The sequence below is a fragment of the Carcharhinus amblyrhynchos genome, unplaced genomic scaffold (genome assembly GCF_965287045.1).
Source record: "Carcharhinus amblyrhynchos unplaced genomic scaffold, sCarAmb.v2.hapA scaffold_892, whole genome shotgun sequence".
Taxonomy (NCBI): domain Eukaryota; kingdom Metazoa; phylum Chordata; class Chondrichthyes; order Carcharhiniformes; family Carcharhinidae; genus Carcharhinus; species Carcharhinus amblyrhynchos.
This window is the reverse complement of record NW_027650632.1, coordinates 14,677-35,120: the sequence shown is the minus strand read 5'-3', so window position 1 is coordinate 35,120 and position 20,444 is coordinate 14,677. Positions and strand designations below refer to the sequence as shown.

General features: G+C 54.1%; 1 protein-coding gene across 1 annotated transcript in view; it reads left to right on the top strand.

Moving 5' to 3' along the window:
- The window catches only part of capslb (calcyphosine-like b), a 47,656-nt gene that overhangs the window by 14,901 nt on the left and 12,311 nt on the right, over positions 1–20,444 (top strand). The window lies entirely within an intron of this gene.

Genomic DNA, 20,444 nt, shown 5'->3' with positions numbered 1-20,444 from the left:
GAGGCAGAGACGGAGAAGGAGAGAGTCACAGAGAGAGAGACGGAGAAGGAGAGAGTCACAGAGAGAGAGAGAGACGGAGAAGGAGAGAGTCACAGAGAGAGAGAGAGAGAGACGGAGAAGGAGAGAGTCACAGAGAGAGAGAGAGACGGAGAAGGAGAGAGTCACAGAGAGAGAGAGAGAGACGGAGAAGGAGAGAGTCACAGAGAGAGAGACGGAGAAGGAGAGCGTCAGAGAGAGAGGGAGACGAAGAAGGAGAGAGTCACAGAGAGAGAGAGAGACGGAGAAGGAGAGAGTCACAGAGAGAGGGAGAGACGGAGAAGGAGAGAGTCACGGACAGAGAGACGGAGAAGGAGAGAGTCACAGAGAGAGGCAGAGACGGAGAAGGAGAGAGTCACAGAGAGAGAGACGGAGGAGAGAGTCACAGAGAGAGACGGAGAAGGAGAGAGTCACAGAGAGAGGCAGAGACGGAGAAGGAGAGAGTCACAGAGAGAGAGACGGAGAAGGAGAGAGTCACAGAGAGAGAGACGGAGAACGAGAGAGTCACGGACAGAGAGAGAGACGGAGAAGGAGAGAGTCACAGAGAGAGAGAGAGACGGAGAAGGAGAGAGTCACAGAGAGAGAGAGAGACGGAGAAGGAGAGAGTCACAGAGAGAGAGAGAGACGGAGAAGGAGAGAGTCACAGAGAGAGAGAGAGAGACGGAGAAGGAGAGAGTCACAGAGAGAGAGAGAGAGACGGAGAAGGAGAGAGTCACAGAGAGAGAGACGGAGAAGGAGAGAGTCACAGAGAGAGGGAGAGATGGAGAAGGAGAGAGTCACGGAGAGACGGAGAAGGAGAGAGTCACAGAGAGAGAGACGGAGAAGGAGAGAGTCACAGAGAGAGAGACGGAGAAGGAGAGAGTCACAGAGAGAGAGAGACGGAGAAGGAGAGAGTCACAGAGAGAGAGACGGAGAAGGAGAGAGTCACAGAGAGAGAGACGGAGAAGGAGAGAGTCACAGAGAGAGAGACGGAGAAGGAGAGAGTCACAGAGAGAGAGACGGAGAAGGAGAGAGTCACAGAGAGAGAGACGGAGAAGGAGAGAGTCACAGAGAGAGAGACGGAGAAGGAGAGAGTCACAGAGAGAGAGACGGAGAAGGAGAGAGTCACAGAGAGAGAGACGGAGAAGGAGAGAGTCACAGAGAGAGAGACGGAGAAGGAGAGCGTCACAGAGAGAGAGACGGAGAAGGAGAGAGTCACAGAGAGAGAGACGGAGAAGGAGAGAGTCACAGAGAGAGAGACGGAGAAGGAGAGAGTCACAGAGAGACGGAGAAGGACAGAGTCACAGAGAGAGAGATGGAGAAGGAGAGAGTCACAGAGAGAGAGACGGAGAAGGAGAGAGTCACAGAGAGAGAGACGGAGAAGGAGAGAGTCACAGAGAGAGAGACGGAGAAGGAGAGAGTCACAGAGAGAGAAAGAGACGGAGAAGCAGAGAGTCACAGAGAGAGAGAGAGAGAGACGGAGAAGGAGAGAGTCACAGAGAGAGAGACGGAGAAGGAGAGAGTCACAGAGAGAGGGAGAGACGGAGAAGGAGAGCGTCACAGAGAGAGAGACAGAGAAGGAGAGCGTCACAGAGAGAGAGACGGAGAAGGAGAGCGTCACAGAGAGAGAGACGGAGAAGGAGAGAGTCACAGAGAGAGAGATGGAGAAGGAGAGCGTCACAGAGAGAGAGACGGAGAAGGAGAGCGTCACAGAGAGAGAGACGGAGAAGGAGAGCGTCACAGAGAGAGAGACGGAGAAGGAGAGCGTCAGAGAGAGAGAGACGGAGAAGGAGAGAGTCACAGAGAGATGGACGGAGAAGGAGAGCGTCACAGAGAGAGAGACGGAGAAGGAGAGAGTCACAGAGAGAGAGAGATGGAGCAGGAGAGAGTCACAGAGAGAGAGAGACGGCGAATGAGAGAGTCACAGAGAGAGGGAGACACGGAGAAGGAGAGAGTCACAGAGAGAGAGACGGAGAAGGAGAGCGTCACAGAGAGAGAGACGGAGAAGGAGAGAGTCACAGAGAGAGAGAGGGAGAAGGAGAGAGTCACTGAGAGAGGGAGAGACGGAGAAGGAGAGAGTCACTGAGAGAGGGAGAGACGGAGAAGGAGAGAGTCACTGAGAGAGGGAGAGACGGAGAAGGAGAGAGTCACAGATAGAGAGACAGAGAAGGAGAGAGTCCCAGAGACAGAGAGAGTGAGACGGAGAAGGATAGAGTCACAGAGTGAGAGACAGAGAAAGAGAGAGTCACAGAGAGAGAGAGATGGAGCAGGAGAGAGTCACAGAGAGAGAGAGACGGCGAATGAGAGAGTCACAGAGAGAGGGAGACACGGAGAAGGAGAGAGTCACAGAGAGAGAGGCAGTGAGACGGAGAAGGAGAGAGTTGAGGACAGAGAGACCGTGAAAGAGAGAGTTGCACAGAGAGAGAGAGACAGAGAAGTAGAGAGTCATAGAGAGAGAGGGAGACGGAGAAGGACAGAGTCACAGAGAGAGAGTGAGACGGAGAAGGAGAGAGTCACAGAGAGAGGCAGTGAGATGGAGAAGGAGAGAGTCGAGGACAGAGAGACGGAGAAAGAGAGAGAGACAGAGGAGAGAGTCACAGAGAGAGAGAGGGAGACGGAGAAGGAGAGCGTCACAGAGCACGAGACAGAGAAGGAGAGAGTCACAGAGAGAAAGACGGAGAAGGAGAGAGTCACAGAGAGAGAGAGACGGAGAAGGAGAGCGTCACAGAAAACGAGACAGAGAAGGAGAGAGTCACAGAGAGAAAGACGGAGAAGGAGAGAGTCACAGAGAGAGAGAGGGAGAAGGAGAGAGTCACAGAGAGAGGGAGAGGCGGAGAAGGAGAGAGTCACAGAGAGAGGGAGAGGCGGAGAAGGAGAGAGTCACAGAGAGAGAGACGGAGAAGGAGAGAGTCACAGAAAGAGGGAGAGACGGAGAAGGAGAGCGTCACAGAGACAGACGGAGAAGGAGAGAGTCACAGAGAGAGAGAGAGACGGAGAAGGAGAGAGTCACAGAGAGAGGGAGAGACGGAGAAGGAGAGAGTCACAGAGAGAGAGAGGGAGAAAGAGAGCGTCACAGAGAGAGAGAGGGAGAAGGAGAGCGTCACAGAGAGAGAGACGGAGAAGGAGAGCGCCACAGAGAGAGAGACGGAGAAGGAGAGAGTCACAGAGAGAGAGAGAGACGGAGAAGGAGAGAGTCACAGAAAGAGAGACGGAGAAGGAGAGAGTCACAGAGAGAGAGACGGAGAAGGAGAGAGTCACAGAGAGACGGAGTAGGAGAGAGTCACAGAAAGAGAGACGGAGAAGGAGAGAGTCACAGAGAGAGAGACGGAGAAGGAGAGAGTCACAGAGAGAGAGACGGAGAAGGAGAGAGTCACAGAGAGAGAGAGACGGAGAAGGGGAGAGCACAGAGAGAGAGACGGAGAAGGAGAGAGTCACAAAGAGAGAGAGAGACGGAGAAGGAGAGAGTCACAGAGAGAGGGAGAGACGGAGAAGGAGAGAGTCACAGAGAGAGGGAGAGACGGAGAAGGAGAGAGTCGCAGAGAGAGAGGCAGTGAGACGGAGAAGGAGAGAGTCGAGGACAGAGAGACGGAAAAACAGAGAGTCACACAGAGAGAGAGAGAAGGAGAGAGTCACAGAGAGAGAGTTGGAGACGGCGAAGGAGAGAGTCACAGAGACAGAGTTGGAGACGGCGAAGGAGAGAGTAACAGAGAGAGAGAGACGGAGAAGGGGAGAGTCGCAGAGAGAGAGAGACGGAGAAGGAGAGAGTCACAGAGGGAGAGTCGGAGAAGGAGAGCGTCACAGAGAGAGAGAGAGAGGGAGAAGGAGAGCGTCACAGAGAGAGAGACGGAGAAGGAGAGCGTCACAGAGAGAGAGAGGGAGAAGGAGAGAGTCACAGAGAGGGAGAGAGACGGAGAAGGAGAGAGTCACAGAGAGAGGGGGAGACGGAGAAGGAGAGAGTCACAAAAAGAGAGACGGAGAAGGAGAGAGTCACAGAAAGAGAGACGGAGAAGGAGAGAGTCACAGAGAGAGGGAGAGACGGAGAAGGAGAGAGTCACAGAGGGAGAGACGGAGAAGGAGAGAGTCACAGAGGGAGAGAGACGGAGAAGGAGAGAGTCACAGAGGGAGAGACGGAGAAGGAGAGAGTCACAGAGGGAGAGACGGAGAAGGAGAGAGTCACAGAGAGAGAGACGGAGAAGGAGAGCGTCACAGCGAGAGAGACGGAGAAGGAGAGCGTCACAGAGAGAGAGACGGAGAAGGAGAGCGTCACAGAGAGAGAGACGGAGAAGGAGAGCGTCACAGAGAGAGAGACGGAGAAGGAGAGAGTCACAGAGAGAGAGAGGGAGAAGTAGAGAGTCACTGAGAGAGGGAGAGACGGAGAAGGAGAGAGTCACTGAGAGAGGGAGAGACGGAGAAGGAGAGAGTCACAGAGGGAGAGACGGAGAAGGAGAGAGTCACAGAGGGAGAGAGACGGAGAAGGAGAGAGTCACAGAGGGAGAGACGGAGAAGGAGAGAGTCACAGAGGGAGAGACGGAGAAGGAGAGAGTCACAGAGAGAGAGACGGAGAAGGAGAGCGTCACAGCGAGAGAGACGGAGAAGGAGAGCGTCACAGAGAGAGAGACGGAGAAGGAGAGCGTCACAGAGAGAGAGACGGAGAAGGAGAGAGTCACAGAGAGAGAGAGGGAGAAGGAGAGAGTCACTGAGAGAGGGAGAGACGGAGAAGGAGAGAGTCACTGAGAGAGGGAGAGACGGAGAAGGAGAGAGTCACTGAGAGAGGGAGAGACGGAGAAGGAGAGAGTCACAGATAGAGAGACAGAGAAGGAGAGAGTCCCAGAGACAGAGAGAGTGAGACGGAGAAGGATAGAGTCACAGAGTGAGAGACAGAGAAAGAGAGAGTCACAGAGAGAGAGAGATGGAGCAGGAGAGAGTCACAGAGAGAGAGAGACGGCGAATGAGAGAGTCACAGAGAGATGGAGACACGGAGAAGGAGAGAGTCACAGAGAGGGAGGCAGTGAGACGGAGAAGGAGAGAGTTGAGGACAGAGAGACCGTGAAAGAGAGAGTTGCACAGAGAGAGAGAGACAGAGAAGTAGAGAGTCATAGAGAGAGAGGGAGACGGAGAAGGACAGAGTCACAGAGAGAGAGTGAGACGGAGAAGGAGAAAGTCACAGAGAGAGGCAGTGAGATGGAGAAGGAGAGAGTCGAGGACAGAGAGACGGAGAAAGAGAGAGAGACAGAGGAGAGAGTCACAGAGAGAGAGAGGGAGACGGAGAAGGAGAGCGTCACAGAGAACGAGACAGAGAAGGAGAGAGTCACAGAGAGAAAGACGGAGAAGGAGAGAGTCACAGAGAGAGAGAGACGGAGAAGGAGAGCGTCACAGAGAACGAGACAGAGAAGGAGAGAGTCACAGAGAGAGAGAGACTGAGAAGGAGAGAGTCACAGGGAGAGGGAGAGACGGAGAAGGAGAGAGTCACAGAGAGAGGGAGAGACGGAGAAGGAGAGAGTCACAGAGAGAGAGACGGAGAAGGAGAGAGTCACAGAGAGACGGAGAAGGAGAGAGTCACAGAAAGAGAGACGGAGAAGGAGAGAGTCACAGAGAGAGAGACGGAGAAGGAGAGAGTCACAGAGAGAGAGACGGAGAAGGAGAGAGTCACAGAGAGAGAGAGACGGAGAAGGGGAGAGCACAGAGAGAGAGACTGAGAAGGAGAGAGTCACAAAGAGAGAGAGAGAGACGGAGAAGGAGAGAGTCACAGAGAGAGGGAGAGACGGAGAAGGAGAGAGTCACAGAGAGAGGGAGAGACGGAGAAGGAGAGAGTCGCAGAGAGAGAGGCAGTGAGACGGAGAAGGAGAGAGTCGAGGACAGAGAGACGGAAAAACAGAGAGTCACACAGAGAGAGAGAGAAGGAGAGAGTCACAGAGAGAGAGTTGGAGACGGCGAAGGAGAGAGTCACAGAGACAGAGTTGGAGACGGCGAAGGAGAGAGTCACAGAGAGAGCGAGACGGAGAAGGGGAGAGTCGCAGAGAGAGAGAGACGGAGAAGGAGAGAGTCACAGAGAGAGAGACGGAGAAGGAGAGCATCACAGAGAGAGAGAGAGGGAGAAGGAGAGCGTCACAGAGAGAGAGACGGAGAAGGAGAGTGTCAGAGAGAGAGAGAGGGAGAAGGAGAGAGTCACAGAGAGGGAGAGAGACGGAGAAGGAGAGAGTCACAGAGAGAGGGAGAGTCGGAGAAGGAGAGCGTCACAGAGAGAGAGAGAGGGAGAAGGAGAGCGTCACAGAGAGAGAGACGGAGAAGGAGAGCGTCACAGAGAGAGAGAGGGAGAAGGAGAGAGTCACAGAGAGGGAGAGAGACGGAGAAGGAGAGAGTCACAGAGAGAGGGAGAGACGGAGAAGGAGAGAGTCACAAAAAGAGAGACGGAGAAGGAGAGAGTCACAGAAAGAGAGACGGAGAAGGAGAGAGTCACAGAGAGAGGGAGAGACGGAGAAGGAGAGAGTCACAGAGGGAGAGACGGAGAAGGAGAGAGTCACAGAGGGAGAGACGGAGAAGGAGAGAGTCACAGAGGGAGAGACGGAGAAGGAGAGAGTCACAGAGGGAGAGACGGAGAAGGAGAGAGTCACAGAGAGAGAGACGGAGAAGGAGAGCGTCACAGAGAGAGAGACGGAGAAGGAGAGCGTCACAGAGAGAGAGACGGAGAAGGAGAGAGTCACAGAGAGAGAGAGGGAGAAGGAGAGAGTCACAGAGAGAGGGAGAGGCGGAGAAGGAGAGAGTCACAGAGAGAGGGTGAGGCGGAGAAGGAGAGAGTCACAGAGAGAGGGAGAGGCGGAGAAGGAGAGAGTCACAGAGAGAGAGACGGAGAAGGAGAGAGTCACAGAAAGAGGGAGAGACGGAGAAGGAGAGCGTCACAGAGACAGACGGAGAAGGAGAGAGTCACAGAGAGAGAGAGAGACGGAGAAGGAGAGAGTCACAGAGAGAGGGAGAGACGGAGAAGGAGAGAGTCACAGAGAGAGAGGCAGTGAGACGGAGAAGGAGAGAGTCGAGGACAGAGAGACGGAAAAAGAGAGTCACACAGAGAGAGAGAGAGAGAAGGAGAGAGTCACAGAGAGAGAGTGGGAGACGGAGAAGGAGAGAGTCACAGAGAGAGAGAGACGGAGAAGGAGAGAGTCACAGAGAGAGAGAGGGAGAAAGAGAGCGTCACAGAGAGAGAGAGGGAGAAGGAGAGCGTCACAGAGAGAGAGACGGAGAAGGAGAGCGCCACAGAGAGAGAGACGGAGAAGGAGAGAGTCACAGAGAGAGAGACGGAGAAGGAGAGAGTCGCAGAGAGAGGGAGAGACGGAGAAGGAGAGAGTCACAGAGGGAGAGACGGAGAAGGAGAGAGTCACAGAGAGACGGAGAAGGAGAGAGTCACACAGGGAGAGACGAAGAAGGAGAGACTCACAGAGAGAGAGACGGAGAAGGAGTGAGTCACAGAGAAAGATAGACGGAGGAGAGAGTCACAGAGAGAGGGAGAGACGGAGAAGGAGAGAGTCACATAGAGAGAGACGGAGAAGGAGAGAGTCACAGAGAGAAAGACAGAGAAGGAGAGAGTCACAGAGAGAGAGAGGGAGAAGGAGAGCGTCACAGAGAGAGATGGAGAAGGAGAGAGTCACAGACAGAGGGAGAGACGGAGAAGGAGAGAGTCACAGAAAGAGAGACGGAGAAGGTGAGAATCACTTAGAGAGGGAGAGACGGAGAAGGAGAGAGTCACAGAGGGAGAGACGGAGAAGGAGAGAGTCACAGAGGGAGAGACGGAGAAGGAGAGAGTCACAGAGAGAGAGATGGAGAAGGAGAGAGTCACAGAGAGAGAGAGACGGAGAAGGAGAGAGTCACAGAGAGAAGGAGAGATGGAGAAGGAGAGAGTCACAGATAGAGAGACAGAGAAGGAGAGAGTCCCAGAGAGAGAGAGAGTGAGACGGAGAAGGATAGAGTCACAGAGAGAGAGTGGGAGACGGAGAGGGAGAGAGTCACAGAGAGAGTGAGACGGAGAAGGGGAGTGTCACAGAGAGAGAGACGGAGAAGGAGAGCGTCACAGAGGGAGAGACGGAGAAGGAGTGCGTCACAGAGAGAGAGGGAGAAGGAGAGCGTCACAGAGAGAGAGACGGAGAAGGAGAGCGTCACAGAGAGAGAGACGGAGAAGGAGAGCGTCACAGAGAGAGAGACGGAGAAGGAGAGAGTCACAGACAGAGGGAGAGATGGAGAAGGAGAGAGCAACAGAGAGAGAGGCAGTGAGACGGAGAAGGAGAGAGTCGTGGACAGAGAGACGGAGAAAGAGAGAGTCTCAGAGAGAGGGAGGGACGGAGAAGGAGAGAGTCACAGAGAGAGAGACGGAGAAGGAGAGAGTCACAGAGAGAGAGAGAGACGGAGAAGGAGAGAGTCACAGAGAGAGGGAGAGGCGGAGAAGGAGAGAGTCACAGAGAGAGGGAGAGACGGAGAAGGAGAGAGTCACAGAGAGAGAGACGGAGAAGGAGAGAGTCACAGAGAGACGGAGAAGGAGAGAGTCACAGAAAGAGAGACGGAGAAGGAAAGCGTCACAGAGAGAGAAACGGAGAAGGAGAGAGTCACAGAGAGAGAGAGACGGAGAAGGGGAGAGTCACAGAGAGAGAGACGGAGAAGGAGAGAGTCACAGAGAGAGAGAGAGGGAGAAGGAGAGAGTCACAGAGAGAGGGAGAGACGGAGAAGGAGAGAGTCACAGAGAGAGAGACGGAGAAGGACAGAGTCACAGAGAGAGAGAGAGGGAGAAGGAGAGAGTCACAGAGAGGGAGAGACGGAGAAGGAGAGAGTCACAGAGAGAGAGACGGAGAAGGAGAGAGTCACAGAGAGACGGAGAGACGGAGAAGGAGAGAGTCACAGAGAGAGGGAGAGATGGAGAAGGAGAGAGTCACAGAGAGAGAGACGGAGAAGGAGAGAGTCACAGTGAGACGGAGAAGGAGAGAGTCACAGAGAGAGAGACGGAGAAGGAGAGAGTCACAGAGAGAGGGAGAGACGGAGAAGGAGAGAGTCACAGAGAGAGAGAGACGGAGAAGGAGAGAGTCACAGAGAGAGGGAGAGACGGAGAAGGAGAGAGTCACAGAGAGAGAGACGGAGAAGGAGAGAGTCACAGAGAGACGGAGAAGGAGAGAGTCACAGAAAGAGAGACGGAGAAGGAAAGCGTCACAGAGAGAGAGAGACGGAGAAGGAGAGAGTCACAGAGAGAGAGACGGAGAAGGAGAGAGTCACAGAGAGACGGAGAAGGAGAGAGTCACAGAGAGAGAGACGGAGAAGGAGAGAGTCACAGAGAGAGGGAGAGACGGAGAAGGAGAGAATCACAGAGAGAGAGAGAGGGAGAAGGAGAGTCACAGAGAGAGGGAGAGACGGAGAAGGAGAGAGTCACAGAGAGAGGGAGAGATGGAGAAGGAGAGAGTCACAGAGAGAGAGACGGAGAAGGAGAGAGTCACAGAGAGACGGAGAAGGAGAGAGTCACAGAGAGAGAGACAGAGAAGGAGAGAGTCACAGAGAGAGAGACGGAGAAGGAGAGAGTCACAGAGAGACGGAGAAGGAGAGAGTCACAGAAAGAGAGACGGAGAAGGAAAGCATCACAGAGAGAGAGACGGAGAAGGAGAGAGTCACAGAGAGAGAGAGAGGGAGAAGGAGAGAGTCACAGAGAGAGGGAGAGACGGAGAAGGAGAGAGTCACAGACAGAGAGAGACGGAGAAGGAGAGAGTCACAGAGAGAGGGAGAGATGGAGAAGGGGAGAGTCACAGAGAGAGGGAGAGACGGAGAAGGAGAGAGTCACAGAGAGAGAGACGGAGAAGGAGAGAGTCACAGAGAGAGGGAGAGGCGGAGAAGGAGAGAGTCACAGAGAGAGGGAGAGACGGAGAAGGAGAGAGTCACAGAGAGAGAGACGGAGAAGGAGAGAGTCACAGAGAGAAGGAGAGATGGAGAAGGAGAGAGTCACAGATAGAGAGACAGAGAAGGAGAGAGTCCCAGAGAGAGAGAGAGTGAGACGGAGAAGGATAGAGTCACAGAGAGAGAGTGGGAGACGGAGAGGGAGAGAGTCACAGAGAGAGAGAGACGGAGAAGGGGAGTGTCACAGAGAGAGAGACGGAGAAGGAGAGCGTCACAGAGGGAGAGACGGAGAAGGAGTGCGTCACAGAGAGAGAGGGAGAAGGAGAGCGTCACAGAGAGAGAGACGGAGAAGGAGAGCGTCACAGAGAGAGAGACGGAGAAGGAGAGCGTCACAGAGAGAGAGACGGAGAAGGAGAGAGTCACAGAGAGAGGGAGAGATGGAGAAGGAGAGAGCAACAGAGAGAGAGGCAGTGAGACGGAGAAGGAGAGAGTCGAGGACAGAGAGACGGAGAAAGAGAGAGTCTCAGAGAGAGGGAGGGACAGAGAAGGAGAGAGTCACAGAGAGAGAGACGGAGAAGGAGAGAGTCACAGAGAGAGGGAGAGACGGAGAAGGAGAGAGTCACAGAGAGAGAGAGACGGAGAAGGAGAGAGTCACAGAGAGAGGGAGAGGCGGAGAAGGAGAGAGTCACAGAGAGAGGGAGAGACGGAGAAGGAGAGAGTCACAGAGAGAGAGACGGAGAAGGAGAGAGTCACAGAAAGAGAGACGGAGAAGGAAAGCGTCACAGAGAGAGAAACGGAGAAGGAGAGAGTCACAGAGAGAGAGAGACGGAGAAAGGGAGAGTCACAGAGAGAGAGACGGAGAAGGAGAGAGTCACAGAGAGAGAGAGAGGGAGAAGGAGAGAGTCACAGAGAGAGGGAGAGACGGAGAAGGAGAGAGTCACAGAGAGAGAGACGGAGAAGGAGAGAGTCACAGAGAGAGAGAGAGGGAGAAGGAGAGAGTCACAGAGAGGGAGAGACGGAGAAGGAGAGAGTCACAGAGAGAGAGACGGAGAAGGAGAGAGTCACAGAGAGACGGAGAGACGGAGAAGGAGAGAGTCACAGAGAGAGGGAGAGATGGAGAAGGAGAGAGTCACAGAGAGAGAGACGGAGAAGGTGAGCGTCACAGAGAGAGAGACGGAGAAGGAGAGAGTCACAGAGAGAGAGAGGGAGAAGTAGAGAGTCACTGAGAGAGGGAGAGACGGAGAAGGAGAGAGTCACTGAGAGAGGGAGAGACGGAGAAGGAGAGAGTCACAGAGGGAGAGACGGAGAAGGAGAGAGTCACAGAGGGAGAGAGACGGAGAAGGAGAGAGTCACAGAGGGAGAGACGGAGAAGGAGAGAGTCACAGAGGGAGAGACGGAGAAGGAGAGAGTCACAGAGAGAGAGACGGAGAAGGAGAGCGTCACAGCGAGAGAGACGGAGAAGGAGAGCGTCACAGAGAGAGAGACGGAGAAGGAGAGCGTCACAGAGAGAGAGACGGAGAAGGAGAGCGTCACAGAGAGAGAGACGGAGAAGGAGAGAGTCACAGAGAGAGAGAGGGAGAAGGAGAGAGTCACTGAGAGAGGGAGAGACGGAGAAGGAGAGAGTCACTGAGAGAGGGAGAGACGGAGAAGGAGAGAGTCACTGAGAGAGGGAGAGACGGAGAAGGAGAGAGTCACAGATAGAGAGACAGAGAAGGAGAGAGTCCCAGAGACAGAGAGAGTGAGACGGAGAAGGATAGAGTCACAGAGTGAGAGACAGAGAAAGAGAGAGTCACAGAGAGAGAGAGATGGAGCAGGAGAGAGTCACAGAGAGAGAGAGACGGCGAATGAGAGAGTCACAGAGAGATGGAGACACGGAGAAGGAGAGAGTCACAGAGAGGGAGGCAGTGAGACGGAGAAGGAGAGAGTTGAGGACAGAGAGACCGTGAAAGAGAGAGTTGCACAGAGAGAGAGAGACAGAGAAGTAGAGAGTCATAGAGAGAGAGGGAGACGGAGAAGGACAGAGTCACAGTGAGACGGAGAAGGAGAGAGTCACAGAGAGAGAGACGGAGAAGGAGAGAGTCACAGTGAGACGGAGAAGGAGAGAGTCACAGAGAGAGAGACGGAGAAGGAGAGAGTCACAGAGAGAGGGAGAGACGGAGAAGGAGAGAGTCACAGAGAGAGAGAGACGGAGAAGGAGAGAGTCACAGGGAGAGGGAGAGACGGAGAAGGAGAGAGTCACAGAGAGAGAGACGGTGAAGGAGAGAGTCACAGAGAGACGGAGAAGGAAAGCGTCACAGAGAGAGAGTCGGAGAAGGAGAGAGTCACAGAGAGAGAGACGGAGAAGGAGAGAGTCACAGAGAGACGGAGAAGGAGAGAGTCACAGAGAGAGAGACGGAGAAGGAGACAGTCACAGAGAGAGGGAGAGACGGAGAAGGAGAGAGTCACAGAGAGAGAGAGAGGGAGAAGGAGAGTCACAGAGAGAGGGAGAGACGGAGAAGGAGAGAGTCACAGAGAGAGGGAGAGATGGAGAAGGAGAGAGTCACAGAGAGAGAGACGGAGAAGGAGAGAGTCACAGAGAGACGGAGAAGGAGAGAGTCACAGAGAGAGAGACAGAGAAGGAGAGAGTCACAGAGAGAGAGACGGAGAAGGAGAGAGTCACAGAGAGACGGAGAAGGAGAGAGTCACAGAAAGAGAGACGGAGAAGGAAAGCGTCACAGAGAGAGAGAGACGGAGAAGGAGAGAGTCACAGAGAGAGAGAGAGGGAGAAGGAGAGAGTCACAGAGAGAGGGAGAGACGGAGAAGGAGAGAGTCACAGAGAGAGAGAGACGGAGAAGGAGAGAGTCACAGAGAGAGGGAGAGATGGAGAAGGGGAGAGTCACAGAGAGAGGGAGAGACGGAGAAGGAGAGAGTCACAGAGAGAGAGACGGAGAAGGAGAGAGTCACAGAGAGAGGGAGAGGCGGAGAAGGAGAGAGTCACAGAGAGAGGGAGAGACGGAGAAGGAGAGAGTCACAGAGAGAGAGACGGAGAAGGAGAGAGTCACAGAGAGAGAGAGACGGAGAAGGAGAGAGTCACAGAGAGAGAGAGACGGAGAAGGGGAGAGTCACAGAGAGAGAGAGAGAGGGAGAAGGAGAGAGTCACAGAGAGAGGGAGAGACGGAGAAGGAGAGAGTCACAGAGAGAGAGAGAGGGAGAAGGAGAGAGTCACAGAGAGAGGGAGAGATGGAGAAGGAGAGAGTCACAGAGAGAGAGACGGAGAAGGGGAGAGTCACAGAGAGAGAGACGGAGAAGGAGAGAGTCACAGAGAGAGAGAGAGGGAGAAGGAGAGAGTCACAGAGAGAGGGAGAGACGGAGAAGGAGAGAGTCACAGAGAGAGAGACGGAGAAGGAGAGAGTCACAGAGAGAGAGAGAGGGAGAAGGAGAGAGTCACAGAGAGAGGGAGAGACGGAGAAGGAGAGAGTCACAGAGAGAGAGACGGAGAAGGAGAGAGTCACAGAGAGACGGAGAAGGAGAGAGTCACAGAGAGAGAGAGACGGAGAAGGAGAGAGTCACAGAGAGAGGGAGAGACGGAGAAGGAGAGAGTCACAGAGAGAGAGACGGAGAAGGAGAGAGTCACAGAGAGACGGAGAAGGAGAGAGTCACAGAAAGAGAGACGGAGAAGGAAAGCGTCACAGAGAGAGAAACGGAGAAGGAGAGAGTCACAGAGAGAGAGAGACGGAGAAGGGGAGAGTCACCGAGAGAGAGACGGAGAAGGAGAGAGTCACAGAGAGAGAGAGAGGGAGAAGGAGAGAGTCACAGAGAGAGGGAGAGACGGAGAAGGAGAGAGTCACAGAGAGAGAGACGGAGAAGGAGAGAGTCACAGAGAGAGAGAGAGGGAGAAAGAGAGAGTCACAGAGAGGGAGAGACGGAGAAGGAGAGAGTCACAGAGAGAGAGACGGAGAAGGAGAGAGTCACAGAGAGACGGAGAGACGGAGAAGGAGAGAGTCACAGAGAGAGGGAGAGATGGAGAAGGAGAGAGTCACAGAGAGAGAGACGGAGAAGGAGAGAGTCACAGTGAGACGGAGAAGGAGAGAGTCACAGAGAGAGAGACGGAGAAGGAGAGAGTCACAGAGAGAGGGAGAGACGGAGAAGGAGAGAGTCACAGAGAGAGAGACGGAGAAGGAGAGAGTCACAGAGAGACGGAGAAGGAGAGAGTCACAGAAAGAGAGACGGAGAAGGAAAGCGTCACAGAGAGAGAGAGACGGAGAAGGAGAGAGTCACAGAGAGAGAGACGGAGAAGGAGAGAGTCACAGAGAGACGGAGAAGGAGAGAGTCACAGAGAGAGAGACGGAGAAGGAGACAGTCACAGAGAGAGGGAGAGACGGAGAAGGAGAGAGTCACAGAGAGAGAGAGAGGGAGAAGGAGAGTCACAGAGAGAGGGAGAGACGGAGAAGGAGAGAGTCACAGAGAGAGGGAGAGACGGAGAAGGAGAGAGTCACAGAGAGAGGGAGAGACGGAGAAGGACAGAGTCACAGAGAGAGAGACGGAGAAGGAGAGAGTCACAGAGAGACGGAGAAGGAGAGAGTCACAGAAAGAGAGACGGAGAAGGAAAGCGTCACAGAGAGAGAGAGACGGAGAAGGAGAGAGTCACAGAGAGAGAGACGGAGAAGGAGAGAGTCACAGAGAGACGGAGAAGGAGAGAGTCACAGAGAGAGAGACGGAGAAGGAGACAGTCACAGAGAGAGGGAGAGACGGAGAAGGAGAGAGTCACAGAGAGAGAGAGAGGGAGAAGGAGAGTCACAGAGAGAGGGAGAGACGGAGAAGGAGAGAGTCACAGAGAGAGGGAGAGATGGAGAAGGAGAGAGTCACAGAGAGAGAGACGGAGAAGGAGAGAGTCACAGAGAGACGGAGAAGGAGAGAGTCACAGAGAGAGAGACAGAGAAGGAGAGAGTCACAGAGAGAGAGACGGAGAAGGAGAGAGTCACAGAGAGACGGAGAAGGAGAGAGTCACAGAAAGAGAGACGGAGAAGGAAAGCGTCACAGAGAGAGAGACGGAGAAGGAGAGTGTCACAGAGAGAGAGAGAGGGAGAAGGAGAGAGTCACAGAGAGAGGGAGAGACGGAGAAGGAGAGAGTCACAGAGAGAGAGAGACGGAGAAGGAGAGAGTCACAGAGAGAGGGAGAGATGGAGAAGGGGAGAGTCACAGAGAGAGGGAGAGACGGAGAAGGAGAGTGTCACAGAGAGAGAGACGGAGAAGGAGAGAGTCACAGAGAGAGGGAGAGGCGGAGAAGGAGAGAGTCACAGAGAGAGGGAGAGACGGAGAAGGAGAGAGTCACAGAGAGAGAGACGGAGAAGGAGAGAGTCACAGAGAGAGAGAGACGGAGAAGGAGAGAGTCACAGAGAGAGAGAGACGGAGAAGGGGAGAGTCACAGAGAGAGAGAGAGGGAGAAGGAGAGAGTCACAGAGAGAGGGTGAGACGGAGAAGGAGAGAGTCACAGAGAGAGAGAGAGGGAGAAGGAGAGAGTCACAGAGAGAGGGAGAGACGGAGAAGGAGAGAGTCACAGAGAGAGAAACGGAGAAGGGGAGAGTCACAGAGAGAGAGACGGAGAAGGAGAGAGTCACAGAGAGAGAGAGAGGGAGAAGGAGAGAGTCACAGAGACAGGGAGAGACGGAGAAGGAGAGAGTCACAGAGAGAGAGACGGAGAAGGAGAGAGTCACAGAGAGAGAGAGAGGGAGAAGGAGAGAGTCACAGAGAGTGGGAGAGACGGAGAAGGAGAGAGTCACAGAGAGAGAGACGGAGAAGGAGAGAGTCACAGAGAGACGGAGAAGGAGAGAGTCACAGAGAGAGAGACGGAGAAGGAGAGAGTCACAGAGAGAGGGAGAGACGGAGAAGGAGAGAGTCACAGAGAGAGAGAGAGGGAGAAGGAGAGAGTCACAGAGAGAGGGAGAAACGGAGAAGGAGAGAGTCACAGAGAGAGAGACGGAGAAGGAGAGAGTCACAGAGAGACGGAGAAGGAGAGAGTCACAGAGAGAGAGACGGAGAAGGAGAGAGTCACAGAGAGAGGCAGAGACGGAGAAGGAGAGAGTCACAGAGAGAGAGAGACGGAGAAGGAGAGAGTCACAGAGAGAGGGAGAGACGGAGAAGGAGAGAGTCACAGAGAGAGAGACGGAGAAGGAGAGAGTCACAGAGAGACGGAGAAGGAGAGAGTCACAGAAAGAGAGACGGAGAAGGAAAGCGTCACAGAGAGAGAACCGGAGAAGGAGAGAGTCACAGAGAGAGAGAGACGGAGAAGGGGAGAGTCACCGAGAGAGAGACGGAGAAGGAGAGAGTCACAGAGAGAGAGACGGAGAAGGAGAGAGTCACAGAGAGAGGGAGAGATGGAGAAGGAGCGAGTCACAGAGAGAGAGATGGAGAAGGAGAGAGTCACAGAGAGACGGAGAAGGAGAGAGTCACAGAGAGAGAGACAGAGAAGGAGAGAGTCACAGAGAGAGAGACGGAGAAGGAGAGAGTCACAGAGAGACGGAGAAGGAGAGAGTCACAGAAAGAGAGACGGAGAAGGAAAGCGTCACAGAGAGAGAGAGACGGAGAAGGAGAGAGTCACAGAGAGAGAGAGAGGGAGAAGGAGAGAGTCACAGAGAGAGGGAGAGACGGAGAAGGAGAGAGTCACAGAGAGAGAGAGACGGAGAAGGAGAGAGTCACAGAGAGAGGGAGAGATGGAGAAGGGGAGAGTCACAGAGAGAGGGAGAGACGGAGAAGGAGAGAGTCACAGAGAGAGAGACGGAGAAGGAGAGAGTCACAGAGAGAGGGAGAGGCGGAGAAGGAGAGAGTCACAGAGAGAGGGAGAGACGGAGAAGGAGAGAGTCACAGAGAGAGAGAGACGGAGAAGGAGAGAGTCACAGAGAGAGAGAGACGGAGAAGGGGAGAGTCACAGAGAGAGAGAGAGAGGGAGAAGGAGAGAGTCACAGAGAGAGGGAGAGACGGAGAAGGAGAGAGTCACAGAGAGAGAGAGAGGGAGAAGGAGAGAGTCACAGAGAGAGGGAGAGACGGAGAAGGAGAGAGTCACAGAGAGAGAGACGGAGAAGGGGAGAGTCACAGAGAGAGAGACGGAGAAGGAGAGAGTCACAGAGAGAGAGAGAGGGAGAAGGAGAGAGTCACAGAGAGAGGGAGAGACGGAGAAGGAGAGAGTCACAGAGAGAGAGACGGAGAAGGAGAGAGTCACAGAGAGAGAGAGAGGGAGAAGGAGAGAGTCACAGAGAGAGGGAGAGACGGAGAAGGAGAGAGTCACAGAGAGAGAGACGGAGAAGGAGAGAGTCACAGAGAGACGGAGAAGGAGAGAGTCACAGAGAGAGAGAGACGGAGAAGGAGAGAGTCACAGAGAGAGGGAGAGACGGAGAAGGAGAGAGTCACAGAGAGAGAGACGGAGAAGGAGAGAGTCACAGAGAGACGGAGAAGGAGAGAGTCACAGAAAGAGAGACGGAGAAGGAAAGCGTCACAGAGAGAGAAACGGAGAAGGAGAGAGTCACAGAGAGAGAGAGACGGAGAAGGGGAGAGTCACCGAGAGAGAGACGGAGAAGGAGAGAGTCACAGAGAGAGAGAGAGGGAGAAGGAGAGAGTCACAGAGAGAGGGAGAGACGGAGAAGGAGAGAGTCACAGAGAGAGAGACGGAGAAGGAGAGAGTCACAGAGAGAGGGAGAGATGGAGAAGGAGCGAGTCACAGAGAGAGTGATGGAGAAGGAGAGAGTCACAGAGAGACGGAGAAGGAGAGAGTCACAGAGAGAGAGAGACGGAGAAGGGGAGAGTCACAGAGAGAGAGAGGGAGAAGGAGAGAGTCACAGAGAGAGGGAGAAACGGAGAAGGAGAGAGTCACAGAGAGAGAGACGGAGAAGGAGAGAGTCACAGAGAGAGAGAGAGGGAGAAAGAGAGAGTCACAGAGAGGGAGAGACGGAGAAGGAGAGAGTCACAGAGAGAGAGACGGAGAAGGAGAGAGTCACAGAGAGACGGAGAGACGGAGAAGGAGAGAGTCACAGAGAGAGGGAGAGATGGAGAAGGAGAGAGTCACAGAGAGAGAGACGGAGAAGGAGAGAGTCACAGTGAGACGGAGAAGGAGAGAGTCACAGAGAGAGAGACGGAGAAGGAGAGAGTCACAGAGAGAGGGAGAGACGGAGAAGGAGAGAGTCACAGAGAGAGAGACGGAGAAGGAGAGAGTCACAGAGAGACGGAGAAGGAGAGAGTCACAGAAAGAGAGACGGAGAAGGAAAGCGTCACAGAGAGAGAGAGACGGAGAAGGAGAGAGTCACAGAGAGAGAGACGGAGAAGGAGAGAGTCACAGAGAGACGGAGAAGGAGAGAGTCACAGAGAGAGAGACGGAGAAGGAGACAGTCACAGAGAGAGGGAGAGACGGAGAAGGAGAGAGTCACAGAGAGAGAGAGAGGGAGAAGGAGAGTCACAGAGAGAGGGAGAGACGGAGAAGGAGAGAGTCACAGAGAGAGGGAGAGACGGAGAAGGAGAGAGTCACAGAGAGAGGGAGAGACGGAGAAGGACAGAGTCACAGAGAGAGAGACGGAGAAGGAGAGAGTCACAGAGAGACGGAGAAGGAGAGAGTCACAGAAAGAGAGACGGAGAAGGAAAGCGTCACAGAGAGAGAGAGACGGAGAAGGAGAGAGTCACAGAGAGAGAGACGGAGAAGGAGAGAGTCACAGAGAGACGGAGAAGGAGAGAGTCACAGAGAGAGAGACGGAGAAGGAGACAGTCACAGAGAGAGGGAGAGACGGAGAAGGAGAGAGTCACAGAGAGAGAGAGAGGGAGAAGGAGAGTCACAGAGAGAGGGAGAGACGGAGAAGGAGAGAGTCACAGAGAGAGGGAGAGATGGAGAAGGAGAGAGTCACAGAGAGAGAGACGGAGAAGGAGAGAGTCACAGAGAGACGGAGAAGGAGAGAGTCACAGAGAGAGAGACAGAGAAGGAGAGAGTCACAGAGAGAGAGACGGAGAAGGAGAGAGTCACAGAGAGACGGAGAAGGAGAGAGTCACAGAAAGAGAGACGGAGAAGGAAAGCGTCACAGAGAGAGAGACGGAGAAGGAGAGTGTCACAGAGAGAGAGAGAGGGAGAAGGAGAGAGTCACAGAGAGAGGGAGAGACGGAGAAGGAGAGAGTCACAGAGAGAGAGAGACGGAGAAGGAGAGAGTCACAGAGAGAGGGAGAGATGGAGAAGGGGAGAGTCACAGAGAGAGGGAGAGACGGAGAAGGAGAGTGTCACAGAGAGAGAGACGGAGAAGGAGAGAGTCACAGAGAGAGGGAGAGGCGGAGAAGGAGAGAGTCACAGAGAGAGGGAGAGACGGAGAAGGAGAGAGTCACAGAGAGAGAGACGGAGAAGGAGAGAGTCACAGAGAGAGAGAGACGGAGAAGGAGAGAGTCACAGAGAGAGAGAGACGGAGAAGGGGAGAGTCACAGAGAGAGAGAGAGGGAGAAGGAGAGAGTCACAGAGAGAGGGTGAGACGGAGAAGGAGAGAGTCACAGAGAGAGAGAGAGGGAGAAGGAGAGAGTCACAGAGAGAGGGAGAGACGGAGAAGGAGAGAGTCACAGAGAGAGAAACGGAGAAGGGGAGAGTCACAGAGAGAGAGACGGAGAAGGAGAGAGTCACAGAGAGAGAGAGAGGGAGAAGGAGAGAGTCACAGAGACAGGGAGAGACGGAGAAGGAGAGAGTCACAGAGAGAGAGACGGAGAAGGAGAGAGTCACAGAGAGAGAGAGAGGGAGAAGGAGAGAGTCACAGAGAGTGGGAGAGACGGAGAAGGAGAGAGTCACAGAGAGAGAGACGGAGAAGGAGAGAGTCACAGAGAGACGGAGAAGGAGAGAGTCACAGAGAGAGAGACGGAGAAGGAGAGAGTCACAGAGAGAGGGAGAGACGGAGAAGGAGAGAGTCACAGAGAGAGAGAGAGGGAGAAGGAGAGAGTCACAGAGAGAGGGAGAAACGGAGAAGGAGAGAGTCACAGAGAGAGAGACGGAGAAGGAGAGAGTCACAGAGAGACGGAGAAGGAGAGAGTCACAGAGAGAGAGACGGAGAAGGAGAGAGTCACAGAGAGAGGCAGAGACGGAGAAGGAGAGAGTCACAGAGAGAGAGAGACGGAGAAGGAGAGAGTCACAGAGAGAGGGAGAGACGGAGAAGGAGAGAGTCACAGAGAGAGAGACGGAGAAGGAGAGAGTCACAGAGAGACGGAGAAGGAGAGAGTCACAGAAAGAGAGACGGAGAAGGAAAGCGTCACAGAGAGAGAACCGGAGAAGGAGAGAGTCACAGAGAGAGAGAGACGGAGAAGGGGAGAGTCACCGAGAGAGAGACGGAGAAGGAGAGAGTCACAGAGAGAGAGACGGAGAAGGAGAGAGTCACAGAGAGAGGGAGAGATGGAGAAGGAGCGAGTCACAGAGAGAGAGATGGAGAAGGAGAGAGTCACAGAGAGACGGAGAAGGAGAGAGTCACAGAGAGAGAGAGACGGAGAAGGAGAGCGTCACAGAGAGAGAGACGGAGAAGGAGAGTGTCACAGAGAGAGAGAGGGAGAAGGAGAGAGTCACAGAGGGGGAGAGAGACGGAGAAGGAGAGAGTCACAGA